At 37.8% G+C, this 18,649-nt stretch overlaps 1 protein-coding gene across 4 annotated transcripts in view; it reads right to left on the bottom strand.

The window, feature by feature from the left end:
* The window catches only part of HTR4 (5-hydroxytryptamine receptor 4), a 235,814-nt gene that overhangs the window by 136,538 nt on the left and 80,627 nt on the right, over positions 1 to 18,649 (bottom strand). The window lies entirely within an intron of this gene.

Raw genomic sequence — 18,649 nt, 5'->3', positions numbered from 1 at the left:
AAGAAAATCTAGATGCACAGCAACTCAAATAAATCTAGAATTCTTCAGTAGATATCATTTGTCTTCTTCTCCAGCTAGTTATTGATAACCATCAATAATATTTGTTGTTTTGCTGTTATTGCCCAGAAAAAAATATGGTATTTTTACGTACCACACATTTTTAATAAAAGTATTGTGCTTTATGTAAAATTAACTCCTGAAAATGAGGCAGAGAGTGAGGTAGACAGAAACAAGAGCACAGAACTGCAAGGGAATTTGTAAACTAGTTATTCTTGGAGCCTATCATATAGTAGCTACAACTGTCGGTGGATATTTCTTTTACTGTCATCAGTGTTGGTGTTCATCTGATTCTATTATTTTTAGATTCATTTAACTAAACATAATAAAATGGATGTCATATAAAGCTTTTAAGCAAACTGTCAGCCTTCAGCATTATTCCTATATGCAACAATGCTTCTGGGCTTTATACCTTTACCCATTTTACCTTAATGGGTAAAAAAAAACATTTGGCATTGCAACAGTACTTCATTCAGAAGTGTTCTTCTCTGCCTTTCTTCTTTGTCTCACTTAGACAAAGTGACATGGCAGGATTTAAGTGGTGAAGAACTTACTTAAATAATTCCAATGAGAGACAGCCCATCAAATCCCAAGTCTATTCTATTGTTTAAGAATTCATATTGTTAAAAAGTTTTTCTTCCCTTCATTTTTTAATAACCTTCTAAAATGTGGTAGTTCTAATTGAACAAAATATTCCCAATGAGATCTTGCCATAACAAACTGGAGTATAATTATTGTTAGGATGGCTATTCATGATTGAGGTACTATGTTGCTATGAACTGAACTATACCCAAAGGCAACTGGACTTTGTTTTTCCTTGAAAACATTTCACTTTACATCCAAGAAGCTTCTTCAGTTTGAAAAGTGGAACATTTTCAAGGAAAAACAAAGTCCAGTTGCCTTTTGAAAAAAAGTACCTTTGGGATAACCATGACCTGGATGACTGAGAATTTCCATAGTCATTCTTGCTATACCTTTTCTCCTTCCACATATAAAGTTGCCATTAGAACAGGGCTGTCAAACCTGCAGCATCATGTGACGTATATGGACTTTTATACCCTTTGCTAAACCAGATGGGAGCGAAGCAAGCACATGACCCATCTGCCCTGTGGGTCGCGAGTTTGATACCCCTGCAATAGAAGTTAGATCCTTGGTTAACATGAACAACAAATACATTCTTTCATTTAATTTATCATTGCTCCTCATTTCTTACCAACTGTGGGGATTTTTTAACCTAGAAAGAATTTGTAGAGCATTTCATAGTTTCTTTCATTTGAATGAAACATGATAATGAAACTTCTTGTGTCTTTACTAATATGCATCCTACTATTTCTGTCCACACTAAATAGAATTTTGCCTTCCCTTCTTGAATATTAAATTTATCTGACATTTCCTTCACATTCCTGTAACATCAACAGGAAGCTTACTTGGTGTTTGTTCCTGCATATGAGAAACAGCATTCAACAAGGAGTTGCTTCAGCAGCCACCCAAATTCTATAATAAGCATAACAACAACAAAAGTGAGTCTGAGCCATATTTTAGGGTAGATTGGAATATGATATAAACCTTTGACTAGGAAATTAACAACCTGCCTTTAAAACTGACTAGGTAACCTTAGCCATTCCTTTTTCTTTAGTCAAATTCACTTTTGCAAGCTATTGTGAGAATGAAAGAATATACAAATATACAAAGGACATTGAAATATATAGCAAATTGTACTTAATTGGCATGTGAGGAACAATTCTAGAAGTGTTTGTACGTTTATTTAAGACATTGTGGGTTTTTAAAGAAACGTTTCCCAATATATAAACCAAATTCACTCAATTATGCAATATGTATATAACTCTGTCAACAAAAAATGCATTTCAGATGGTTAGTAATGTTAAGTGACAGTGCCACAATATTATCGAATTGGTAACTGCTTATTGTTGAATTTCCCTGTCAGTTTCTAAGGTAACATTTTATAGCACTAAATTTATCAGGATGCCTTCCCAAACACTTCCACCAGCACTTAATTAATCAAACTGCACAACAGTTTGCCTCTAGCAATTGCAAGTTAATAGCAAACCTATGTACAACTATTAAGAGAACAAGAAAAACAACAGTAAAAGCCAATCATCTGAAGACTTCCACTTCATATTATATAGCTTTGGTTTTTTAATGGAAAAAAAAAACTAGCCAGAAAGCACTATCAAATAATTGACAATGAAATATTCTGAAGGAGAGAGATTTCTACAGATTCATTTTTATGTCCATACAATAAGCCTAGAGCAGTGACGTGCAGTAGGGGAGGCAGGGGAGACAGGGCCACACCACTGTCATCATGAAAAGAAAAGGAAATGTAAAAGGAAAAAGGCTGAGGTAGTTGCTGCCAGAGTCACAGTGGATGACTCTGCTTAGTGCTTAATTGTTTAAAAAAGCCTCTACAGGAGGAGGCGGGAGAACCACGTGCCTCATTTAGTCTGACTTTATGATCACTTGAGCAGAGTTAAGCAAGGGTTAAAAGCCGAAAAATTCCTTATGTAGATGAGGCACTTGGTTCTCTTGCCTCCTCCTGTAGAGGGCGTTTTTTAAGAGGCTTTTTTAAACAGTTAAGCACAGTCATCCAATGGGGAATCTGGCAGCAGCTAACCCAATCTGACCTCAGCAGCTCTTGCCTTTTTCCTTTTACATTTTTACATTTTCATCATGGCAGACAAGAGCAGAGTTGAAATCCTCTGTGAAACAGCTGGAAAAGGTATGTGGGTCGGAGGGAGGGGGCAGAATTCAAAATTAATGTAATTTGTAAGTAATTGTATTATTGTAAGTAATTTGTGTGTATGTGTGTGTGTTTTACCCGCCTCTGCTGGCACGCGGACTGGCACTTTTTTTATGTCGGACATAGCGGCAGGGCTTTTTGACATAGCGGCAGGGATTTTGGACATAGCGGGATGCCTCTATGTCGGACACAGCGGCAGGGCTTTTGGATGCCCAGGCGCTGTGTCCACCATAGAGGCGGGACGCCTCTATGTTGGACACAGCTGCAGGGCTTTTGGAGGCCTCGGCGTTGTGTCCGCCATAAAGGACATAGTGGCAGGGCGGCTTTTGCCCTTTTCCAAAAGCCCTGCCACTGTGTCCGACATAGAGGTGCGACGCCTCTATGTTTGACACAGTGGCAGGGCTTTTGGACACCCCAGTGCTGTGTCCGCCATAGAGGCATCCCACCTTTATGTCAGACACAGCGGCAGGGCTTTTGGACGCCCCGACGCTGTGTCTGCCATAAAGGCAGGATGCCTCTATGTCGGACATAGCGGCAGGGTGGCTTTTGCCCTTTTCCTAAAGCCCTGCCACTGTGTCTGACATAGAGGTGTCCCGCCTCTATGTCAGACATAGCACCAGCGCAGCAGAGCGGCTTTGCCCACTTGCTTCACCAGCCATAAACCTCACCGCACGTCACTGGACTAGAGAGGCAGTTTGCTTTAGTGGTTCATGTATCATGCTAGAAAATAAGAGACAACAAATTTTAGCCCCACTTTAGGCAAAACCAGCTGAGTAATCTTGGGCTACCTACTTTTTCTCTGGCCTAGGAAGAAGGTAATGGCAAACCACTTCTGAAAAACCTTGTCAAGCAAAGTCCTGCAACTGGTCTAGGTAGTCTCCAGGAATCAGGTGCAATTGAAGAGAAGAAAATAATAATAAGACTATTTGATGTGAATGTACACAAATGTACTGTATATAGATTAATGGGAAAGTAAATTGTAGACTAGAATGATTTACTTTAATGTTTGAAATACAACTATGAACATTGTACCATTAAATACTGCTTTTCATATAAGATTCAGATTTCAAGTAATCTACATTTTTGAAAACCAAAATATTTTTTAAAAAAATCTACATTACCGAAGTGAAGATTGAAGAGCATAGAAACGGAAGAAAACTTCAACAATATAAGGAGATAATGTATAACGAACAACCAAAGCAGTATTGTGGCATCACAGTACAATATCTATCCCTTTCTTATGCACCACGATATCACACACATACAAAAGAGATGGCACTTAGAGCTAATACTTGAATGCTTTACAAAATAAGAAAATTGATTGCACTATTGTGGAAATTATCTTGAGAGACAGGAAGAAAAGCTGTAGCCTCAGAGAGGTTAGATAAGAGCCAAGGCAATGGTTAGAGTGCAGTACTGCAGACTACTTCAGCTAATTGCTAGCTGCAGTTCAGCAGTTCAGGTCTCACCGGCTCAAGGTTGACTCAACTTTCCATCCTTCTGAGGTGGGTAAATGAGGACCCAGTCGTTGGGGGCAATATGCTGACTCTGTAAACCACTTAGAGAGGGCTGTAAAAGCACCACGAAGTGGCATATAAGTCTAAGTGTTATTGCTATTGCTATCAACTTTCAGAATTGCAAGATTGCTGCCGGCTCTTCAAAGTAGTCAGGACAAAAAGTATTAGCTACAAGTCTGAAAATACATCTCTCCTCTCCGTGGTGGGTTTCCATTTTTTTTACTCCCAGTTCACTCGTGTGTGCGCGCAATGATTCTGCGCATGTGCAGAATCCTCTGTGCATGTGCAGAAGCGTCCCACCACCACTACTAACGGTTTGCCCGATCCAGGCAAAGTTGGGTGGTTTTTTGTAGAATCAGAATGTTCAAGTCTGATAAATTTAGAATTTTCAAATAGCAAGGTAGCCCTTTGGGTATTGCTCCAAGGGCAGTATATAATTTTTATTCTTTTTTACATTTGTCATCTTATACATTTGTTATTCCATTTAATAGATTATGATATACATTTTGGGTTGCTTTATTTACCATCCCTTCCGCCTGTTGCAACACCACCTTATTTTCTCCCTCCCTTCTCTTTCTTTCCTCCTCCTCTCGTTCCCCTTCCTTCTTCCCTTACCTCTCCCTACTCCTACTCTTCCTCTTACCCTTCCTACCCTCTCTCCTTACCTCTTTCTTCTTTCCCTCCTCTTCCTTTCATTCTCTTCTCCTTTCTCCCTTTCTTTTTCTGTTGTTATAGGTGCCTCTTTCAAATCTCAGTTTATGTTTTCTTGGGATGGTATTTCCACGAACCCAAATATAATTTAGCATTATTTCTTATTCTCTTAGCTTCGCTAATCTATCCTAACTATGTTTTTGCCCCCTCTAGATATCGCTCTTGAGTTTAGAACAAATGTTGTGTAATTCTCATGAGTAACCTGAATGTCAGGCAGAGTCACACTATCTTAAACTTGTGGATTACATTTTAAACATCCATAAAATCATCATGGAGAGGAAGACAGAATTATGTGATGACAGTCTTTTCTAATGTAAATATTATAAACTGAATGTGGGAATTTGACATAAAGATATGAAATCAGTATATATCACACTCTTGCCAAATCTTCCATTAGCAATAGTTAGAAGTGAGAACTACTTTTGTTCCCCATAATTCAAATCTGAGACTCCAGCCAAAATTTTTTAAATTGGCTGCCAGTTTGTTTGTCACACACCCAGGCTGCTAATGAGAAAACTACACAGAACAGATTTCTTACCAGGCAAGTTGACACACAGACAATCTGACTGTTATTTGCTCTAGCAATCGCTATTGCATATGATTTGTCTGAACTTTATATAGCTGCCACACATAAAATTCTGTTTCTTTGGAAATCACCAAGACTTCTGTTGTGGTCAGAAACCATCTTAAAACTAGACATGGATGACTTGAGAGGGAAAAAAAAATAACTTCTCTTTTCTTTAGAGAAAACAAGAACAAGTAGCAGAATTCATTTAGCTCAGCTGTGTAACTGACAGCCAGCTTTGCTATACTAAAATGTATACAGTAGATGAATAGATGAAGTGTAAGTATTTCTGTGTCACATGGAAAGTAAACTGCATGTCTGGAGTTCTTGTAAGAAGGACAAAGAAACCAACAAGAAAAATTCATACTGATGGAAAATTGGACATACCACTGAGGGGTTTCTCTTGGCGTTAAGAAACAGGTCATTAGTTGGAGCCGCTCATGCTTAAACAGTTGCTACTGTCTTAGAATTTGGACATCTTTAAATTCCTGTGCTCCAATTCTTTAAGGAAAGCTACTAAATCACTAATTAAAAAAGAAAGCAGTTCGCTTTGCAAAAAATTGTCCCCAGGTTCTCTTGATCTGTAATTCTTCAAGCCCACAGGTGATACCTATAGGTTGCAAATAGCCTTTGAAGATTTCAGTGCATTAGTCAATGCAATAGCCAAGTTTTGCTATCCTTCCTGTAAGCCTATGTGGTCCCTAGTCACAATGCAATTATGGTAAAGCAGGCAAACACTGTGTTTTCCAGTGGGAATAATAGCACAGCAAGCATCAAAGTGACAAGAACATGATTTATAAAAACAATGACGATGTAATGCTTCATAAACTGTGTACCAATTCTCTCCCTAAAAATAAGACAGGAAATGAGAGTCGGATGTGGATGTATATATGTGGTCATGTTCTTGCTCGGGAATAATTGGGACAACTGACTCATATTCCCTATTTGGGGGGCATCCCAAGTATAACCTAGCCTTTAAAATATTACAGATCAATCAGGCTAGTCTAACTAATTGGGAGAAAACTTTAAAAGCCCAGTGACCATTTTGTGTCAACCCTGACAGCCTATTGCATTCTAGCAAATGTGCCTCAGTAATATTCCTACCATGTTTCCCCGAAAATACGACCTGTCCTGAAACTAACTCTTTGCCACATTTTTCACGTGGGCAAAAATATAAGCCCACCCCCAAAAATATGCCCCCTGGACAACTCCCCCTCCGGGCAGGCAGAGCATCGCCCACTGACCTAACGGTATCCCAAAGGCACCAAGCTGTAGGAGCTGGGGGTACGCTATATGGTTGTGGACTGGCTGCTGGAAGACTCTTTGTCCAGAAGACTCTCTGTTGGGCAGCCGGCCCACAAGCATACAGCACACTCCTAGAGTGGCTGCTGATGGAAGACTCGGCAGCCAAGTTTTGGAGTTTGGAAGCCAGAGAAGAAGTTATGTTCAGAGCGCAGCAGTGGCAGTGGCGGTGGTACCCTGGCTCTGCAGGGAGAGCTGGGCCAGGGCATAGTGAGGCTGGGAGGCATGCTTGCTGGGAGCGGAACAGGCATTCGCGCAACCCCCTTCTCCAGCCGGGCAGAGCTCCATGCACTGACCTAGAGGGTATCCCTAATGTGCCAAGCTGTGGGAGCTGGGGAGTGGGCAGAGTGCCACGTGCCTTGTCGCCTTAGGGATACCCCCTAGGTCAGTGAATGGTGCTCTGCCCGGCTGGAGAGGGAGTTTGCCGGGCAGTTGCTCATGAGCGTAGTCACCTCATGGCTGCTTTGCCCCTGAGGCTGTCCCTGGCTCTTCGGGAGCCCACGCGCAAGGGAGTAGCTGCCTGGCAACCCCAAAACAATAAACCCTCCCCCTATAATAAGCCCAAGGCCATATTTCGTGGGGCAAAAGAAAATAAGACCTTGTCTTATTTTCGGGGAAACACAGTATCACTGAGGCACAATATTTCAAATGCTGCATTTAAATAAGCATTCAAGAAACTGAGTGTCCTATTTCTAACAATCACAGCTGAGAACTGTACTTGCTCCAAAATATAGTTTCCTGTTCTTGTCTGGCTAATTTTCAGAACTATCCTGCTTCGAGTTCTAAAATGCCAGTAAGCCATCAAGCCTATCAGCCACTGTTAGACCTGGCTTCCATCAATGTATTTAGCTCTTTTAAAAGCCTATACAACATTCAGTACACATATAATTCTGTCATTGTACAACAGAGTTGTAGTTTATATAAAGAGAGCTGGCAGTTTAATTGAAAGAGCCTTCCAGGACACTAGGCCTCAACTGCCAACTGCATTACCTGAGAGTTGACTGGGAAGGTCATAATGTTTTCCAGACAAATCCTTGCCTTAGAAAGCAATTACAGATCTAGAAGCAGACATTCTGCAAAGTGTCTCCATTCCTGCAATCACCCAATACTCAACTCCCCCACCCACCCAAGAGAAATGGGAAAATATTTAACCTACATATTGGACAGCTCATGAGAAAAAATCCCCCACAAATAAACAATTTAAAGTAGCTGTATTCCAAACAGTCCCCTTTTCTATCTTTGGAGACAGTTTGGTCTAGTGGTTAAAAATCAGGCTAGGAATTCAGAGATTCAGAGTTCTAGTCCTGCCAGCTGGGTGATTTTGGGCCAGTCACTCTCTCTCTCAGGAAGCAGGTAGTGGCAAGTATTTGGGTAATCTTCTGAAAAAACTCCTCAAGAAAATTGCAGGGCCTAGTCCAGGTAGTTACCAGTAGTCAAAAGGTGGCTTGGGTATATAAACACACACACACACACACACAATTCCTTCTCCATGTGACTTGTATCCATTTCAATGCTATTGGTAACTACTTATATAATCGTGCACATTGACTAATTTATAAATAAAGCCGTTTCCATTTTGGATTTGGGAAGCTCAACTGATTTTCAAGTCATGTCAGTATGAATTATAGCAGTAGACTTATATACCGCTTCATAGGCCTTTCAGGCCTCTCTAAGCAGTTTACAGAGAGTCAGCATATTGCCCCCAACAATCTGGGTCCTCATTTTACCCACCTCGGAAGGATGGAAGGCTGAGTCAACCCTGAGCCGGTGAGATTTGAACCGCTGACCTGCTGATCTAGCAGTAGCCTGCAGTGCTGCATTTAACCACTGCGGTGGCGCAGTGGTAATAAGGTTCACCTAATTGGTAATAAGGTTCACCTAATTTTTAACCATGTTTCTTTTCAGTCATCCTTTTTTACATATAAAAGAGCCAATACTATATGCTTTCTCAGATAGTGGAACAACCCATTTATTGTTCTTTCTTCCTCTTCTTTTATAATTTATCAAAACTAAATCATCTCTGAAATAAAACATTGAAAAATCCAGAATAATCTTATATGTAAGTATTAGTATGGTAGACATATTTTCAACCATTTCCCTATAATTCCTTAATCAAAAATGTCTGGGTTTTTTCCTGCTTTCCTACTTTCTTTGCACACTGAATTTGCAGAAAGTATACTACCTTTATTATTCATATTTCTTGGTCCACTATTGCTAGGCAGGTAAGATTGTTAATGTAGGACTGTTTTTGTACAAAATGCTCTGTTCCCTTCTTTGAATACTACCATGAAATACCACCATTCAGAATAATTCAGTGTTATCCACAAAGCTGGCTAAGAACGTGGAAGAACTTGCCTCCAGAAGTTGTAAATGCTGCAACAATGGAAGTTTTTAAGCAGAGATTGGATAACCATTTGTCTGAAGTGGTGTAGGGTTTCCTGTCTAAGAAAGGGGGGTGGACTAGAGGACCCACAAGGTCCTTTCCAACTCTGTTATTCTATTCTATTGAACTGTGGGTTTTCAAATGATAATAGACACAAAGTGTTTTGTTTATCTAGTATAGTAACCTAGCCCTGGTTAACATGACAGATTTATGACAAGAATAAATGAAAAATAAACAAAAAGGGAAAATAATGGATTCCATTCTATTCAGTGAAGATTATTCTGAGTTATGTATAGATCTGCAGTCTAAACAGAAATGTTAATTAGTTGAATTCCTTTAATTACAATCCTTTGACTCAATCCTACTCACTCAATCAAAACTTACATCTCCAAAATTGTACAATTTTTTTTAAAAAAATCTTCTTTTTAGATATATACCTAAATATTGATTACTGAATACCTGTTCCTCGGTGAAACAGAACTTGCATTTTGTCATTTTCAGATCATTTTGTTGAATAATACTTAGTCGAGATATAATTTTAAAAATATAATACACATTTATTTGGAAAACATCTAGTATGTTTGAAAGTAGAATCCAACTTAATCTAGCTCAGATTATAGTGTAAGAAGTCCAAATGAGATCAGGAACAATATGTGTATGGAGATTTTCAGTCATCCAGGTTCTGGTTGTCCCCAAGATTCAGTTCTGTTAGAACTAAAGAAGCTTCTTATATGAGAAGTGAAATTTCTTCAAGAAAAAACAAAGTCCAGTTGCATTTTGAAAAAAAAGCAACTTTAGATCATTTGCAACAAAATAATTAACTACAGACTAACTACTGTGCAATGGTTGTGATGCGTACTCTAGAAGTAGAATTTTCAATATCTGTTTCCAGACTTTAGTTATCATGTTGATTCATTAAAAAAAATCAAAATATAGAATGTGCTAATAACTATATTTTATTTACTTAATTCATAGGCTTCAGTATATTCCTCATCTATAACTGACAATTTATCCTGATTTATTACTTGCAAAAATATTTTTTTGTTACAAGCATTGACACACACAAATATACATATACATATACATATACATATACATATACATATACATATACATATACATATACATATACATATATATATATATACATACACACACACATACATACAAGCATACATACATACATACAAGCATACATACATACATACAAGCATACATACATACATACAAGCATACAAGCATACATACATACATACATACATACATACATACATACATACATACATACATACGAGGTGGCGCAGTGGTTAGGGTGCAGTACTGCAGCCACTTCAGCTGACTGCTAGTTCTGCAGCTCGATGGTTCAAATCTCACCGGCTCAGGGTTGACTCAGCCTTCCATCCTTCCGAGGACCCAGATTGTGGGGGCAATATGCCGACTCTGTAAACCGCTTAGAGAGGGCTGAAAGCCCTATGAAGCGGTATATAAGTCTAACTGCTATTGCTATTGCTATTGCTATTGCTATTGCTATTGCTATTGCTATTGCTATTGCTATACGTACATACGTACGTACGTACATACATACATACATACATACATACATACATACAAGCATTTATCTAAAATAATAAACAGAAAGAACTTCCTTTGCTTATCTTTATGCACAGGAGAATAAGGAAGAAATGTATATTGGGATATTTAGGTGATAGGCATATTCAAATGTAAGGCTTTATACAGAGAGTCAACCAATGTAGTTCCTTCAGAATTGGTTCTATCTTAAGCCCAACTAGAACTTTTATAACTGAATTTTCTGTCAGACAAATTTTCTAAACTGATTTCAAAGTACTTGAAATCAGTTTAAGTGTATTTCAAGAGTACTTGTACACAAGACTGTAGCTCAAACTGGAGGTTACTAATATATAAATCACTATCAAGCTACCCCAGTTTAGAAAAGGGCACAGCTGGTGCACCAGATAAACCTGCTAAATTCATTACTATAAGAAATGAAACAGCTATTATGGAAATGAAAAAGCAGAAAGAAATAAAAGAGTTAATCTGTCAGTAATTAAATTAGTATATAATAGGCCTCTTGCTAACCTGATAAAGCATTAACAGTCAAAATCTGTTTGTTGCTCCAAAATAAAAATAAAGGTTCCATGTCATTCCTTAGAGGACCTCAAAAATTTAGGTATAATTGAACATGACTGCTTTTCATCAAAAGAAAATGTATAAACAATATTACCCTTCATTTTTTCTCCTTTGAAGATACATCTCAAGCAACAGAACCTCTTTTGTTCTACAGAAATATCTCTCTTCCCAATCAGACACAATCTTTCTGTCTACTTTTTATATTACCTATGATTTTACTGAAAATTATATTGATGTATATAAAAAAGGACACATATTTGTAATGTATACTACTTTTATGTGAACGTTGCCAGGCAACAAGTGGCCTAAACTAATTTTCTTGATGGACATTTCTTTGAATTGGGGGGAGGGGAATAATAGCTTAAGCAAACAGATGAGATTGTACAGCTAGGAGGAATCTGAACAAAATTCTACAAGCAGGTTGGATTTCTTTGGTATGACTGGAGTCCATGCCAATAATGTTGCATCAAATGTGAAATATTATGTGTAACATTGGCTAAATTGGCTATTATATGTAATATGACAGCAGGAAGATAAAAGGCAAAATTAGAAAATTATAGATCAGCCTTCAATTAAAGCAGGTGGCAGGACCTAGTTAACCTTGACAACGCTTGAAAAAAACCTAAGTCTTATTTTAATATATATTTTATATAGCATATTTAATTTAAGGGCTGGTTTGGACAAAACTCAGCAGCACTTTTTCATGTGGCTGTTGCAGTGGTGGGTTTCTGCCAGTTCGCACCGCTCAGGAGAACTGGATGGTGAAATTTACTGATCCGGTGAGAGGAGGTTCGACCGGTGCACCTGGAAGTAACTTCCGGAATGCCTGCCCCAGCCCCGTCGCTCTGCCCATCCAGACGCCGCTCCATCGCTCACTCCCCCCACCCATCCGCACTATCCTAGCCCAATTCAGTGTCAAGTCCCATACCTGGGAGTGGAGGTGGTGAACAGAGAAGCATGGAGAGATCCAGTGGCACAATCCACCAGACAGCAGCAGCAAACTCAGGAGTTTTCTCCTGGATTCCTCTCTGTCCTGCCTCCTCCAATCCCCCAAAGTTCTTTCCCCACCATGTGATAGCTTTGTCCTGGATTCCCCTCTGTCTTGCCTCCTCCGATCTCCCAAAGTTGTTTCCCCAGAGTATGATAGCTTTCTACTGGATTACCCTCTGTCCTGCCTCCTCTGATCTCCCAAATTTCTTTCCCAGCATGTGATAGCTTTCTACTGGATTCCTCTCTGTCCTGCCTTTTCCGATCTCCCTAATTTCAGCCCTTAATCGTCCAGTTGTCTATTTTTGGGAGGCTTTCCTCTCTCCCCCCCCCGCTTCATAGGAGTCCCAAAAAAATTTGCCACGTGGCTTGGTGGTGGTGGTCATGTGACTGAGTGTGCATGAGTGATGCCAAGTTGGCCATACCCACCCGGTCACATGACTGCCAAGCCACACTCACAAAATAGGCCACACCCACAGAATAGGTTCTAATAAAAATTTAAACCCACCATTGGGCTGTTGATAAAAATAGGATTCACAACATGATCACCAATGTCCGATGACAGATATGGCACAAGAATAATAATAATAGCATATTTAGAAACTGCTCATATTGGATCTGGCTAATGGGAATTCACTCAAAAATCCTAAAGATATAGATTTAGCTTGGGAAGAAAACAATGCCAAACCATTCCTATTTCATTGACAAGAAAACAAGATGGATATATCTATGTAATCATATCATCAAGAGATGAGCTCAATTATGTAGCATTTCCTATGTAGATTGATTGCTGCAATTTCACACCGTGTTATGTGAAAAATAGTGTGATCAAACATTGTGGTGCATTGTTTAAATTGGTAAAGCAACAATACTGACTATCAGGGATGCTATGTTTTTCCCCTGACAGTCATTTCTAAATTGTAAAAAAATTAGCATACCAAGGTAGCACTATTTATTTGAGAACTACAGTAGAATGTAAACATTATAAGCTAAATGTTCTTTAAATGATTGTTTATACATCTAATGCACCAACATAGGATCTTGTCCTTGACCATAACTGACTTTGCAAAAGGTAGCTTTGTAAGGAAACTGACACCTTCACATTTCAAAAGCGAACAAAATGTTTGAAGAAATATAATCCAATCGTGGAAATATTCCTTTGGTTCCAAAGCTTTGCCTGTAATTACTCTGAGTTCCGTACTGAATTACCGTAGGCATGTGAAGTAATTTCTACTAGTCAGTTTATTAAGCCAATTTGATTCTCCCACCCTTAGAAGCATGAACTTCACCCTTTTGAAATGTGAACTTATGTGGAAGAAACCCACAAGTTTCTAATGACATGGTAGGGACCTCTCATTTACTCTTCTATATTTTATCCACATTATAACGGATTTTGACCAGTTCTTTCCATTTTTGTAAGGCTTGAAAATATCACAGGAGCTCACTAGTTGGATTTTTTTTTGAGAAATGTATACAGTACTGTTCACTATCCACTCCAACATTTTCTTCTACAACCCAGTGTGCATTATTTCCCAAAAGATTAGTGCTAAAATATTTTCCTACCTGTCAATTCCCATTGGCAGAAAAACTTCTGTTCAGATTATTTGCCCAATCTTTTTATCTCTGTCACTAAGTGTTGTATCTTATGATTCTTGATGAATGTATTTTTATGTACACTGAGAACAAAAGCACCAAAGACAAATTCCTTGTGCATCCAGTCATAGTTGCCAATGAAGAATTCTATAATTCTATATAAAATATTATTGTAATATATGGCAATGTATTCTCTCCTGTTTTACTACATGGAACTTGTAGGCAAATAGCACGCATCTAAGTAGTCCCTACAGCCAACTATATTCTCTTGTGCATCACATGTCCCTGGGTCAAATCCTGCGCTTTCCCAACTTCTCTTAAAAAGAGCCATAAATACTATTTTCTATTGTTCCCAACAGCAAAGATCATGACATCAATTAATATTTGCATCTCATATAGAACAGAACAGAATAGAATAGAAAAGAATAGAATTCTTTATTGGCCAAGTGTGATTGAACACACAAGGAATTTGTCTTTGGTGCATATGCTCTAAGTGTACATAAAGAAAAATAAAATAGAGTCATAAGATACAACACTTAGTGATAGTCATAGGCTACTAATAAGCATCAAATCATACTAGGAAACCAATAAAACAATATAAATTGTAAAGATATAAGCAACATGGTTATAGTCACAAGTGGGAAGAGACAGGTACTAGGAAAGATGAAAAGAATAATAGTAATACAGTCTTAGTAAATAATTTGACAGTAATTTGACAGTATTGTGCGAATTAGTTATTTAGCAGATGACGGCATTCATGGCGAAACTGTCTGTATATCTAGTTGTTCTGGTGTGCAATATCATTTTCAGGGTAGACATTGAAACAATTTATGTCCATGATGTGAGGAGTCTGTAGATATTTTCATAGTCCTCTTTTTGACTCATGAAGTATACAGGTCCCCAATGGAAGGCAGGTTGGTACCAATTGTTTTTCTGCAGTTCTAATTATCCATTGAAGTCTTTGTCTGTCTTGTTTGGTTGCAGAACCAAACCAGACAGTTATAGAGGTGACTCAATAATTCCTCTGTAGAGGAATCAGCTCAATTTTTCCACATTGCTAGACACCCTTTCTGGTGGGGGGGGGATAATTCTATGAAAGTATACTAGATCCTGCCATCAAAGCTGTCACTCATTTCTTTTCATGCACTACATGGAAGCTGGTGTTTAATTACTCTTCTGTAAACCAGATGTCTAATTTATATGCATACTGTTGGTTATTAAAATTCTGTAAGTGCACCCAGATGTGATCAATACAAAAGCATATTAAACTGTCTCTTAACCATTCATATATCAAGTGGATTCATTTGCTTTCTTTTGTCTTTATTAATGTCATAATAATTGCTGTTAAACATAAAGTAACCAAAAGAAAAAGACAATGCTATATTGTAAAGAACTGTGGATCTACATTTTTGTGAGCAAGTTTAACCAAGAAATTAATTTCCTAAATGTTTACATAGCACCATGGGTGACTACAAAGGTTTTATTTTAGGGCAAATACGTATGACTAAATTAATAAAATATTAATATTCCATTGTTAGGATTCATATTACTGCCTTCTCATAATATTTGACAGCTTTTTGTTCTTGGTGATTGTTAATAGGACCACAGTTTTATATATCATCTTATTGATTCTTAAGACAACAGAAGTCAATAGGGAGTTCATTGAGTTCATCAGGAACACAAAGCAACATACAAGTCCCCACTCCTATTCTTCCCCAAAACACCATTGTGAGGTGAGTAAGGTGAGACATTGAGACTAGATCACAGTCAGTCACTGAGCTTTTGTGACTGAGGTAGACTAGAACTTGATGTCCTTGCTCTCAGTCCAACATCATCATGATGTCACTTAACTTTGAAGTCGATAATCACGTATTACATATTTCTTCATGGAATAGAATATGGAGAGCAGAGGAGACTGTTCATCTGCAGGCTGTAACTTGTTTTTTAAAGGTAAAGGTTCCTCCTGTGCATATGTGCTAGTTGTTCCTGACTCTAGGGAATGGTATTCATCTTAGTTTCAAAGCTGAAGAGCCAGCACTGTCCAAAAACGTTTTGGTGGATATGTGGCCGGCATGACTAAATGCCAAAGGCATATGGAACACTGTTACCTTCCCACCAAAGTGGTCCCTATTCTTCTACCTTCATTTTTACGTGCTTTCTATCTGCTAGGTTGGAACAAGTAATGGAGCTCACTCTGTTATGTGGCACTAGGGATTCAAACCGCCAAACTGCTGACCTTTCTGATCAACAAGCTCAGTGTCTGCTCTCAAAACAAATACAATGAAATTCTGATACCTGCTCTCAATGATATCTATCTATCTATCTATCTATCTATCTATCTATCTATCTATCTATCTATCTATCTATCTATCTATCTAGTTAGTAATGGTGTTACTTAATGCAATATTTAATCTAAACTGAACAAATATATTCCTGGTCCATAGAAAGACCTGGTTAGGGAAGTAAGATCTGTAGAGACACACTTTCTTCAGCACCTGTGATCTACATTCCTTTTAATGCCTGCAGAGTTGTCCATAGTATTGGGAGCTCACTCCGATACGTGGCGCTAGAGATTTGAACCACCGAACTGCCAACCTTTCTGATTGACAAGCTCAGCATCTTAGCCACTGAGCCACCACATCCCTTGTTTTTAGAATCATCTATACTTTAAAAAATCATACAAAATAACAAAAAGTGTATTGGTCTAGTATTTTATTTCTTACTAAGAATTTAATTTTTGTTTAAGGGAACATCAAAACATTCACTCTTATTTGTAGATGGATGTGGTATATTTCTATACTCTCAACAGCTATAGTTTGATTCAGATCTAACTTGTCTCAATTTATAAAATATACATGTATATATAATACACCCATGGATAACCTCCTCCTTTGATGAACAGTCACTTATATATAGTGCTAAATCTTATCTTTATCAGATACACCTAGTTTTGTGGCAATCCCAGGCTAGAGGTTTTGCATTTTAGAACGCGAAATTCATTTCTAGATTTGCCCTATTAACACCACCAGCTGTATTTACTCATTACTGAGCCTAAGCCAATTAATTGCAGTTAGAAGAGCTTGTTATGAAAGACTCTGTGGGAGTAGAAGTGTCTTCATAGGATGTTTGAAGCCTTGAGATGAGCCTCTAAGCTAAACTTACTGTTGATTGTAATAAAAAATAGTCACTTTTCTCACATGAAATCAATAGTAGGATGGGAAGTAATGAATTGTATGAGTTGGGTCTAGTATAATTGGGTCTCACATTGCAAGTTGTCTTGGTATGAAGGTGTAAAAACCAAAAGCCAGTGAAGACTTTTTGCTGCCATCTGCTGTTAGGAATCCATAGCTCTAAACCTGTTTGTTGTTTCTCGGTTGGCAGTGATTGCAGTATTTCATTTATGCCTCAGATACACATATACAAATAAAAAGACTGTTGTCCAAATATCCACATTAAATAGAATCCAAGTAAATGAATAAATGCACACACAGAGAAATCTTCCTACATATATGACATTTATATTTTTTATATTTGTTATTTTTAGGATCAGCTTGCTTTGCTGCTTTTTAAGACGTATATTTGTTTTAAATTAAATATGCCCTATATCTGAACAAAAAACAAACAAACATGTACCTACTATCACAGGGAGCTCTTACGATGTAGCTTTAGAGTGAATTAGGTTTTATTATTCCTTGGTAATGTGGGTGTTTAAAGTGTTTCAAATTAGAAATAGCAATGGGCACTTAATAATCTTAAGGTTCTATCAAGTGTCTTTCACTCCACCTCACCTCTATAAAACTGTTAGTGAGGTAGTGAAATTTTAAGTCAAATAAAAACACTGATCTATATTCCAGACTGATAGGAGACTAGTTTTAAAAGCTCATGACAAAACAAACATGATAGAAATATATTTACTACTCTTTTTACTTCAATTACTAACTAAAAGGCTAAAAATGGCAGTTAATAGTATTGTTACACAATTCCTTCAGCCATCTCAACTAAAAGTATATACAAACTAGCCTTATTAAACTACATACTGCTTTTTCTGCATAAAAGTAAAAGGGATCAGTTTGTAGCATTTTCATTTTAATACATTTTGTACAATATATTTTGGTTTAAAGTATACAGTACCTATAGATAAAAATAAATTGGGACTGAAAATTTATTAGTCTGTTTTGCTGAAGTGTTAACTAAATACTATACTATTCTGCATATTTCAGCAAAAGTTAATTTCATACAAGTTGTGTTAATCAAATAATCACAATTTCAGTACTCTTTTCTGCCATATGTGACTTGACCAACATCTTCAGCTTGATCCCACCAACTTTCCACCTTGATACAGTAATCAATTTTACAGATTTAATAGGAAAGTCAGAGTTATTGAGGCTAAGTCCATTTTTCCTTTCTAGTTCATTTCCTTCTTTTTTCTATTACCTCATAAAAGGTGAGGAACATATCAGTGCTTCTCTGAATAGCAATAACCTCTAGTCTTTAAGCTCAGTCTATTTCCTATTCAAGTGTTTCCAAGTTCAGCAGCCTTAAGATGTGTGTAGACTTTTGACTCATAGATTTCCTCATCAAGCCTCCCCCTAGCTAGTGGATTCTGGGAGTCAAAATCCACACATCTT

This window comes from Thamnophis sirtalis, unplaced genomic scaffold (genome assembly GCF_051295495.1).
Source record: "Thamnophis sirtalis isolate CommonGarterSnake01/CBP01778 unplaced genomic scaffold, rThaSir2_p1.2 scaffold_3, whole genome shotgun sequence".
Classification (NCBI taxonomy): Eukaryota; Metazoa; Chordata; class Lepidosauria; order Squamata; family Natricidae; genus Thamnophis; species Thamnophis sirtalis.
Note: the sequence above shows the minus strand (reverse complement) of the source record. Positions and strands in the feature narration are given on the sequence as shown.